Below are 11,601 nucleotides of genomic sequence, written 5' to 3' on the forward strand. Positions count from 1 at the left end.
AAAGAATTTTGAAAAAAAAAATTAAAATAGATATAAAATTAAGTAAGTAAAAAAAGAAATGATAACAAAAGGTAGAAAAAAATTAAAATTAAAATTAAAAAAAAAAGCTAGATTAAAAAAATAGAAAATTAACAAAAAGAAATTAAAAAATCTAGTAAAATTAATATTAAAAACATTTAACCCGAATGCGGGTGACACTAACAGCAATCAATGATAATCCCTGCTCTTCGGACACTTGGCCTGACGGATGGCAGGCGGATGGTATGCATAGTACACGTCGTAGGATGGCGTTTTAAGTTCAGGGCAGATGAAGTAAATTTCAAGCAGTCTCGAACTTGGCCTGGTATTAATGCGAGCATGGCTGCACTGCAAACAAGTTGGCTTATTGGCATGGATCCGCTCAACGCCCCTGACGCAGTTAATGGCTCTTTTTATTATGAAGCAAAGCTGCTTCAGCTCCCCTGTCTGGTCTTTCGTGTCTGGCTGTTAGTTTGGCTCTGGAAGCACCCTGAATCCTTCAGCGTTCTTACTGTTTCTGGTCTGCTTTGTCTCAATCGATCTCCCAGCACATTTGCCTCTTTGATTATGCCTCGCAGCCGAGGAATCCCACGTCGAGGAAGCCATTCAGGGAACAGAGGTCGCCCTTCTCGCCGTGCTCCTCAAAATGTTGCTCCCATCGCCTCAGCTCCTCCTTCTTCTCCGTCTCTGGATCAACATAGGCTTATCCTAAACAATTCATACTAGACCTCCAGGTTTACGTTTCAAAGTCGGCTGAACAGGCCTGTGGTGACAGTAAATTTTACAATATTTGTCTTGGAGGAGGAGAGCAACCAGCTCAGTCTGACTCCTTCTATCTCCTCACACTCTCAGGATGATAGTGTTCTGCTTGGGGACTTGACAGGGATAGTGTTCCATGCGGATCACATGCAAGAGGATGCCCCTGTTTTGGAAGCGCCTCAGCAGCCGGTTGACCCAACTCAGAATGATACTTTAGTCTGCGGGCCATCTCAAAGGGCAGTTGGTATTTTACATCTGGTTACTACTCCTGATGGAGGTGAACCGGCACAGGATGAAGACGGCTTTGTGACCTGGGTAGCTTCTACCAGCCAGGTGAATGAAGATCCGCCAGCTTCACCAAAACATGAAGATTAATCATGTCTCCTCTTTGTCGGTGGCCTTCTAGTCTATATTCTATGCAATTTTGGTTTTGTGTTTTTGATTCTGAAGTTAGATGTCGGTGTCTAGTTCATTCTCATGCTACAGGATATGGCAACAGCCAATACAGGTGCTACTTTTTGTTATAAATATGGCTACGCTAGCTGCTCTTTTGATTTTTTGGTCAGTGAGTCGTGGTAAAATCTCTCAGTATGTCAAAGTCCAAAGTCAGAATTTTGAAGTCTGTAATGTAAATCTGGCTGAAGGCCTGAACTGTAATGTCTCTGAGTTTCTGTTTGAGGAATGGCCTCGGCCTCCTCTGAGGTCTTGACCTCATTGTACATATTTTTTACCTTTTTTAATAAAATTAGTATTTATGAAGAAAAAAAATTATTAAAAACATTTAAAAGAAAGCTACAAAAACATAAGTTAACTCAAATTATTAAAATAAAAACCCAAAAAATATGAAAATTTTTAAAATATCTATATCTTTTCAGATTAAAAAAAATTAAATAAATAAAAATTAAAATTAAAAAATTAAGAAATAAAAAATAAAACAATTAAAGAACATTTAAAGTTTATAAAGAAATATATATATTTTATTTTAGGAAAAAAAAAAAAAAAATTATTAAGCTTACATTTTTTATTTAGAAACAAAAAAAATAAAAAATTAGATTTTTTTTTTTAACAATTTTTTTATTTAAAAAAAAATATATCTATAGCCACCTATGTGTTGCATGGGCCTTGGCGGAGGTAACTTTTTTTTTTTAAATAATAAAAAAAAAAATTGTTTAAAAAATATCAAATTCTAAAATTGTTTATTTTTTTGTTTTTAAATAAAAAAGGTAGGTTGATAATTTTTTTAATTTTTTTTTTCTAAATCAGAAATATGTATTTCTTTTTAAACTTAATTTTTTATTTTTTTTTTTAAATTGAAAAGATATATATATTTTAATTTTTTTTAATTTGAAGGGATATATATATTTTCAAAATCTTAATATTTTTTTGTTTTTTGTTTTTTTTTTTAATAATTTGAGTTTATTTTTGTTTTTTTAAATGTTGTTAATATTAATTTTACTAGTTTTTTAATTTTTATATTTTTTTAATCTAGTTTGTTTGTTTTTGTTTTTGTTTCTTTCTTTGTTTGTTTTTTTTCCATGTTTTTGTTAATATTTTTTTTTTTTTTCACACACACACACACACACATATATATATGTAATTTTTCCAAATTCTTTTATGGTTTATGAGATATTTTTTTTACATTAATTTTTCTTTTGTCTTTTTTTTTTTATATATGTATTTTTATATTCATTTTTTATGTAATCAACATGTAAAAAAAAAAAAAAAAAACTTGAAAATTCGTTAAATAATCATAATTTCAAAAAAAAATGGACATAATAAATTTTAAATTGTGAAAAATAATTCCTCTAAAAAAAGGTATAATGCATCAATACGTTTCAAGATCAGCATGAAAATCACTAATATTTAAAAACAAATATTTATATTTGATACATAAGAAAACTTAAAGTGTCAAAAATATTCTCCTAAAAAGAACAAGTGTATTCTGCATCACCACTTTTCAAAATCGGGTCACGTTTTTACTACCCCTACAAAATGGGTAATCGTATCGGTTATTTAAAGTGCCAAAAACTATGATCTAAAAAAAATATGTGTGCTCTGCATCGCCCTTTTTCAAAATTGGGTCATTTTTTTGCTATCTCTACATAACAGGTAACAATTCTAGTTCCTGTTTCAATGTTTACATTGTTTAATTCTTTCAATATCACTAACATCAATGAGATATGTAGGTCATTTTCTCTCATATTTAAAGGACATATTTGAGAATGGTATAAAACACTTCCAAATGAATCGTAACATTCCTTGGAATATCATTGAAATTTTTATTAGCTCATTAGTGTGATGATTATTATAAGCTTTGTTTAGAATTAAGAACTATTTCAATGCATGAATTTGAGTTAATCAAAGAGTTTTATGATAGATTTACATCACTTTGTTTTCTTTCTCAAAATGTTTCAAATTTCTTTTTTATTCTTGTAAAGATAATAAATCTAACAAGGATAAACAAGATGGTGTTGATGATTTTCTGAATCCTATTGATACCTTGAATAAACTGGAAAAAAATTCAAACTTTCAAACACTTGGAGTTAACTTCCCTTGCAAATCCTCAAATTTCGGAAAATCATAATTTAATTCCACCTATAGAATTTAAGGGTATATTTGGAATATCTTGTAATGATTGTGATCAACCTCAAGCAGTTTCAATAGGAATAACTAAACCTCAAGGCTTAACTAATGAACATTGTGTAGCTCTTCTTTGAAGGCAAGCTCAATACTAGTTCCTATCTCTTTGGAAAAGAATTAAACGTCAAACCAAAATTCTTGTTTCATCCATAAAAATGTAAATCACAACAATGAACCTAATTTAATATCTTCTGGGGAATATTACTTTTTATACCTTGATCTTTTTAGAGATCAGAGTACATCTAGTAATGATCCTATATATTGTTCTGTTGAAACCTTGACCCCAACTAGTACACACTTCTTTGAGGATCATACTATTTGTGAGAAGGATTCCTTACCCATCAATGATAAAATTTAATATCTTTTCTTTCCTTTTGTTGATACCATTAACACAAATCAACCACATTATTTTCATGAATAGGAGGTTATATATGATAATTATTTTGATAATGATGTTATAGAATTACCTTCATCACAAAGTGGCTTAGATTTAAACATATCGATGGATTATTCTTTTGTTCTTTCCCTTCCTCGTGTAGATAAACACAATTTCGCATGAATTGATGAATTGGATCACCAAGTTTCCAATTACATCTACCTTGATAGTCTCATGGAAGAAAATTTCAAAAAGGTCTTATCTCCTCCTCTTAGTGTCAAATCCAACCACGTGAACAAATCTTAGTATTGTAGTTATCCTACCAACTTTAGTGAACATAGAATAGATAATTTTAATACTAACACTCTTCGTCCACAAGATTTAATATCTGAAGGTACAACATCCCTACCAAGCATCCCATTTTTTGTTTGCATTAATGTGTGTTGTAGTGTTATAGGTGTGTTGTTGGTTGGAATTGACATGAAACTAGTATGTGAGTTGATCAAAACTTGTATGTTTGGTTGCAAGTGGTTCATGTATGGATTATGTGTAGATGGTCCTTGGCATGCCTACTAGCTATAGGGGCCTGATTCCTATTATTAGAGTCTCAATCTATTATACACTAACAGATCTATTTTCCTACTGTTTTAAAAGTAAAAAAAAAGAACTTGTTGACCTTCTTACATATATTTAAACATTTAACATCTTATCACTTTATCATAAGCAACATAAATTAAGGTGAGCATTCCATTGATATCAACTTAACAAGAGTGGTCCATGGAAAATACCTGTTCCGGCAGTTGATGATGATACCTTTGTCTTATAGCTCCTGCTGAACGCTCCTTCTCACCGACCCAACCGTATTTACCTCCCAGCCAACTAGGAAATAAATTCCTAGCCCAGGAAACCTCCACATGTTCCCTAGCCCTCTGTGCCCAAGTCCAACCAGATATAGTGTGTCCTCAAGAAGAATGTGCAAAACTAGCTAATGATACTTTCCTCCTCTCAAACCCAAGAAACCTCCATAGGTTTCCAAGGTCTCCCAAAATCATGACAAGGCCAAACAATCACAACCAACCCCCACAATCCTAAGCAAGACTCCCCCTCCCCTTTCTTCCTTCCCCCTTCCATTTTTATACCCTCCTTCCCTTCTCCATCTCAACCACCTCTCATTAATGTCATTAACTTCTCATCCATCCTTACAGTTGACTTCTCTTCTCCCAAGTAAGCTAGGAGTACATTTGGAAATGTGACATGAATATAAAATTCAGAATTTAATGGGAAATGATCATGTCTTCTCCCAAGTAAATCTGAAAAGTACATTTGGGAATGTGAGGTGTAATTACATGGAGAGGACCATGTCTTCTCCTTAGTAAATGTGAGGGTACATTGGGGAATGTGAAATGAATATATATATATATATATTGATAATAAGATAGAGAGGACTATGTCTTCTCCCAAGTAAATGTGAGGGTACATTGGGGAATGTGAAATGTAATTACATGGAGAGGACCATGTCTTCTCCTTAGTAAATGTGAGGGTACATTAGGGAATGTGAAATGAATACATATATTTTGAAATAATGGAAGGAGACCATATCCTACCTAATATTCAATTTGAGAAGGTAAGTGGGGAATTTGAATAATGGAAATCATGAATTTTATATTAGACCAATATTTCTCAATATTTTCAAATAATGTAAATATTAACAAAATTTGTAGGATAAGATTTAAGTGGGGCATTACATACACCCCTCCTTTAGAAAACTTCGTCCCAAAGTTAGAATGAAAAGATGTAAGGAGTTTGAAAGCATAGCAACCAGAGAGAGTTATAGCAATAAAATCGGATAAGTCTGACAATGACATTTCTTCCCCTCAAGAGTCTCCAATTGATCTATATCATCCTATCCACCAAGGCCTACTTCCTTTCCCACCCTATCAATCCTCTACTGCTTTATTAGTGGCAATGGCCATACTAACCACTGATAAAACCGACATGGTGGGACCGTCGAATACATCGACCTAACTTCCCCAGCATGCATCTGGCAATCGTCATCACACGTCTAGGGGGAGCGTTCAGCTGTCCTCCCCACGATTCCAGGTTTCAGAGGATACACGGTGGGAAACACCTCTACCCCTCCTTCAGAGCACGGACCACACTACAGAGCTGGTTGGACTTGTCATCGAATAATCCAGTCAGGTCATCTTGCCACTTGTCATTTGCATTTTACTCATGTCATAAGAGTGCATATCAAGTAGATACCAAATGTAATAGAACAATGTACATCGTACCTTTCCTCATTGGTCGTCTCAACCTTCCCCAATGGAATAGTAGATCTTGGTTATCATACGGTTCTTTCCAACCTGTAGTTTAGTTCTCATCCATGCATATATACAACCACAAAATAAATATAGATACATGATCTTAAACATCATGTTTATTAAGCCCAGTGTCCACGTGTCAATTTTTGTTGTTCATACTGGAAATAAATCTTACATTAGATAGATCATAATTTCTCTAAGTCATTGATTAGATAAATCATATCTATATAAGCCTATACGATGCAACAATAACTCTGACAAGTCATGCACTAGATAAATTGTAACCAAGTAAGTCACACATTTGGTCATACATCCAACATTTCCATCATCAATACCAAATCCATCAATTGATTTTCATGTGTCCAACCAAATGTGTATAATGTTCATAAATAACAACATGGAACTGCAAAATAGAACCTTAACATAGGTGGCTATCTACATTAAAAGGGGGCATCATAAATGCTCATGTGACATCCTTGTGGAACCCTTCAATAACAATTAGAGTTGAAATAGATTCAACTATCTGTCATGGAAAATAGCATTTGAACCTGGATATCCTATAAGGTGGTACCAAACCAAAATAATGGCAAGCAATGGATTAGTGCACTATCAATTCCACTAGAAGGTGTTAGTATAAGTTTTATGCATATAATTTCTTTAAAACCTTAGTGAATATAAAAGTCCCACTCTTCCAACTTGTTGTTTTTTCATCTTCCAAACCAATTAGTTAATCTTGAAAATAAAAGACTCAAAACTTCAGAAACTGTTTCCAACATGATTTTCATACTTTTTTTTTGTAAATTGAGAGAAATGTCCTCCAAATGTCAAAGGTTCAAATTTTATTATATTTTTAATCATTCTTTACTAGTACTAAAACAATTTCATGATATATATTGCAGCTCACAATATGAACAAACAAATGAGAAATAATTAAACGAACGGAACAATTCCCTTTGCCCTGTTGCTATTAGTATTTCCCTTCTAAATGGCACCACATCTCTAAAGATGCCTACTCCTTTCACAAGTGGCCAATGACCACAAAAGTTGCGAAGAAAGTTGAGGGTCCTTTTATCCAAAACTAGAGACACATTATTTTTCACGCCATTTTTATTCAACACTAGAATGAGGGTAAAAGTGTATTCTAATATTTTCATTGGTCTTTTATTGACTAAATAAGCTTTCATTCTAAAATCCCAATTTCTCTACAAATTGATCTTCTTATTGAATTTAAGATAATCAAAACAACTATCATAATAAGCGTTACACAAGTCCATGGTATTCGATCTATGTTTTCACTAGAAAATTCCACCACCCATAGAATAATCATTAACGTCACATATAGGATATTTTGAACAGGACCTTGAATGATCGAGAACCCTTGATTTATGTTATCCATTCTGATAAGGTACTTTTACACTCTGGGTTGTGCCCTACATTGGCTAGCCCAAGTTAAGGTAGTTTTTCTGGCGCTTGTTAGTAATTGAGCAGCATAAAGAGTCATTTTCCTAAATGATTAATTTGAGACCATTAAGTGTCAATTGCGATGAAGTATAATAGTTAACAGAGCAAACTTTTGATGTCTCGGTGTGTAATTTTTTTTGAAAGTTTCCATGAAATATTCGAATATTACATCTCTTGCCAAATCAATAATATAGATAAACCAATTAGGTTTAGATTTTAGTATGCTAGTTTATTTTATTGGGAACACCTACCCTTTATTTTCAAGATTTATTTTCGTGAGAAATTTTCATGCGTACTACTTATAGAGTGCATATTTAAAAACCTGCAAAGTTCTGTCCACTTTCTTATAGACCATTGAAGATTCCATCCCGAGATTTCTTGGGTTTGAGTTATTTTTCGTGATTCTCTTTACTGAGCATTTTCTCAATATCCAGGCAGTTAAGTCTACTGTTCATTAATATTTATAAATTTCCTAGATTCTGTTTCTTTTGGTAGTTGCGAGTGACCTATAATTGTAGTTTAAAGCATGCTGACCATAGATGCCTTTCAAGTTGTAGAGAAATACATGAATTTTTTTGTATGTTAAATGGTGGAATTTTAGCACGATATTGATTTACTGAATTTGTTATTATTTTGAGGAGGAATTTGACACTTATGATCCCGAGGCACTTTGGTTTTTTTGAAGTTGTAGTTCTTGAAGAAGAGGTAGAAAATCATAGAAATTGTTGCAGCACATGATATTGTATTAGCTTTGGCCCAATCTGGTGTTTGTGCAACATTTAGCGGGGGTGAGAAGATAGACATGTTTAAGAAGACCATTTTCTTTCGAAGTGTTAATTATGTGGCTGATATTCTCTTCAGTTTTGTAAGGTGGTTTCTTTCTACTGTCTGAATTTTTGTTCTGCAATGACAAAGGCCAATAAGAAAATATGTTACCTGAATATAAGCCTAGAAGAAGTGCTACGCAACCTCTTTTATAATAAGAACAATGATTCTCTAATCACAGTGTCAGTATATGCCTCGGGTAATTTCAGTTCACTGAAATGCAGAACAACACCCATTGAGTATGTTTTTCTTTGAATTATTCTGATCCAAGTTTGTGAATCATGAACTTCAAGTTTGGTTTGGAATATATGCAATTGTATTTAAGCTTTGTGCAACTTGAAGGATAGATGTTTTGGTAATGACACGAATCATGAAAATTTGCAGGTATATCCGGAGGGGTCAACCAGATGCAAGTTTTGCCTTACTCGAGTCCGAGCCATTGAAATGGCCTGGTTTTGTAGAGTTTGATGATGTGAACGGAAAAGTTCTTACCTACTCTGCCTAGGTTGGGTAAGCTTGGCATTTATGTGAACAACTTTTTGATGCATAGTGTTTTCGTAAAACTTTACTAGATCTCTTAATTGTGTTGTGGCGTTTCTGATGGTTTTAGCATCTATAAGGTGTTCGGCTTAAAGAACTACACATTATTGTATTCAATATCAGATGCACATGTTCAAGAGATAAAGATCAAGTAGAGATGATATGATATACTTTATCTAAGAGATTGTAAAACAGAGCTAAAGTTCCTTTGAAATGGATATTTCAACAATTTTCAATCCTAGCAATGATTAGACTTTGTGAATGGAGCATTGTTCTTACATTGATTTCCATTAAATCTTCTGATCCATTTTTCTCTTTTCCTTTTTTTTTTTTCGCTACCGACTGGAGGAAAACCCAGGGATAATGTTACTAATATTCAATAGGGGCAGTGGGCATGTTCCGTTAAATTTTTTTATCTATAGAGGATGGCACTGTTTTAAAAGCATTTAATCACCTATTGCATCGCAATAAGAAGGTTGACTTCATTGAGCAGTTCAATGAGAAACTTATAGTAAAACAAGAAAATGAGGACCAACAAATACGGGATGTGAGTTGTGTTTTCTCATTAACCCCATTTTTTTCTTTTAAAATCTTAGTTTAATGATTTCCAATTACTGGTTTTTTTTTAAATGTTGACCTATATTTTTGCATAAAGTTCTATCTGTAAATGCTACCAATCATTGTGGCAGGTTCACAATACGCAATTGACTGAAGTAAGCACGGCAGAGTTCTTGACTCCTTCAGTGTTTATTTTTCTTTATGAGAATCAGTTATTACTGACATCCGCAATCGTACAGTGGCTGTATGGAATTTCAGAGGGGAGCTGGTTACCTCATTTGAGGACCACTTGCTATGGCATCCTGATTGCAATACAAATAACATTTATATTACTAGTGACCAAGATTTGATTATTTCTTACTTCAAGGAACTTACTCTTTCTGTTGGAGTAGAAGAAAATGGTAAGATATCCCAGGCCTCAACTTTGTTGTTCAGCTACAAGTTGTAAATTTTTTATTGCTAAAAATATTTACTTTCTTATAACAGTTATTATTTTTCTTTATATATAATGACTGAGATGTACCTGGGAGTTTGCAGTTGGTTCTATAAATATAAGAAACATATTAACTGGAAAGTGCTTGGTGAAGATTCGTGTGAATGGTCCAAATGTTCAAATTAGTCCTAGAAATCGCCCAAATTCCTCTACAACAAGAAGTACTGTAGAAAAAGCACTTGAAGACATCACTGCCTTATTCTACGTTGAAGAGCGGAATGAAATATATACTGGCAATTGGCATGGCTTGGCTCATGCCTGGTCTAACTGATTAATGTCTATATGTTGTGCATATCTAGTCAATCGTTCACTGGATTTTATGTCGAAATCTCTAGCACTTGGCCTGAGAGCAATGTTGCTAATTGATTGAGTGTTTGGATTATGCTTCTTGATAGCAAGAAATATGGAAGTTTAAGATGCTTGATACATAGTGATAGAGAAAGGAGCTCGTGGCAACATAATTCAAATTATGAAAGTTTTGATTCTTCACATGTACAACTGACAAGGTTAATTGATAGGTCACTTGTCTGATAATATGACTCGATTGGCAGGTGCTCAAATTGCAGGAAATTGAGATTGATACAATAGATAGTTTAGTCTCCTGTAAATCTGTATTCTGAATTGTAATTGACCCTTACCATGCAAGGGTCTCTAATTTAATATTTTCTTTATTTTTTTTGTAGAAGACTTGTTTTCACATGTGCTTTTAGAGCTCTGCAGAATGTTGGAATCAAGCTCTAAGGATCGTAAATTTTATAAAAGTCAAATCTAATCTCTGCAATGCTTAAGAGACATGCAATGGAAGTACTTCCCTTTACCTTACAAGCGTATAAAATGAATATATTATCACCAAATTTTTAAAGATTTAATTATTTGGGATCACCATATGCTTAATGATGTAATGATTGGGATGAGTCAGCTACTTTACATATAATGCACTGCATAAACCCCCTATACTTAAATTCAAAAAGAGTGAAGGGATCTCTACTTGAATGGTTCATGAGGCACAATACTTGCTAAGGTTTTGCAAATGGGGTAGCAAGCTAAGTGGGCTTGATTGTGGGGAAAACTCCACAGTTAAGCGCGCTTGAGCCAGAGGAGATCTGGGATGGGTGACCTCCTGGGAAGTCTTGGTTACCGGGTGCAAACCTCGGAAGTGATGATTGACGCTATGTGATTTATTTCACGAGTTTCAATCCCACTTCTTCACCCCTGTGAGCATCATCCGATGCAATGAGTGCTAAGTGAACTATTCAAATCATGAGAAATTAGTCACTTACGACTACCTCTCGTGGAAATGGTCATACATGAATGACTTAACGCAGTTGAATCCCAAAAATGAGATCTACTTTACATATATATATTTTTTTTTTGGTCTTGTATTTTGCATATATTGCCTTGAAAAGAAAATACCTTCTGATAAATTTATTAAGCGGCATAGCTTCTACACTTCGCTAGATATGTTGCTAATTTTTTATTTGTTTGGATATGTTGCTAATTTGTTATGTGTTTTAGGCCTCATCTACCGAGGCCACAATTTTGCCCGGAGGGCGAAATTCTTGCTGGAATCCAGTGAATCTTTTTTTGTTCAAGAAATCTAATCCTGGGAA

At 33.6% G+C, this 11,601-nt stretch overlaps 1 pseudogene; it reads left to right on the forward strand.

The window, feature by feature from the left end:
- The first annotated feature begins 210 nt into the window (after positions 1–210).
- Positions 211–10,262, forward strand: LOC149223270 (uncharacterized; annotated as a pseudogene).
- Positions 10,263–11,601: the final 1,339 nt, after the last annotated feature.

The sequence above is a fragment of the Pinus tabuliformis genome, chromosome Q, assembly GCF_031772625.1.
Source record: "Pinus tabuliformis cultivar Carrire ecotype Pingquan chromosome Q, CPIR1, whole genome shotgun sequence".
In the NCBI taxonomy this organism is placed as follows: Eukaryota; Viridiplantae; Streptophyta; class Pinopsida; order Pinales; family Pinaceae; genus Pinus; species Pinus tabuliformis.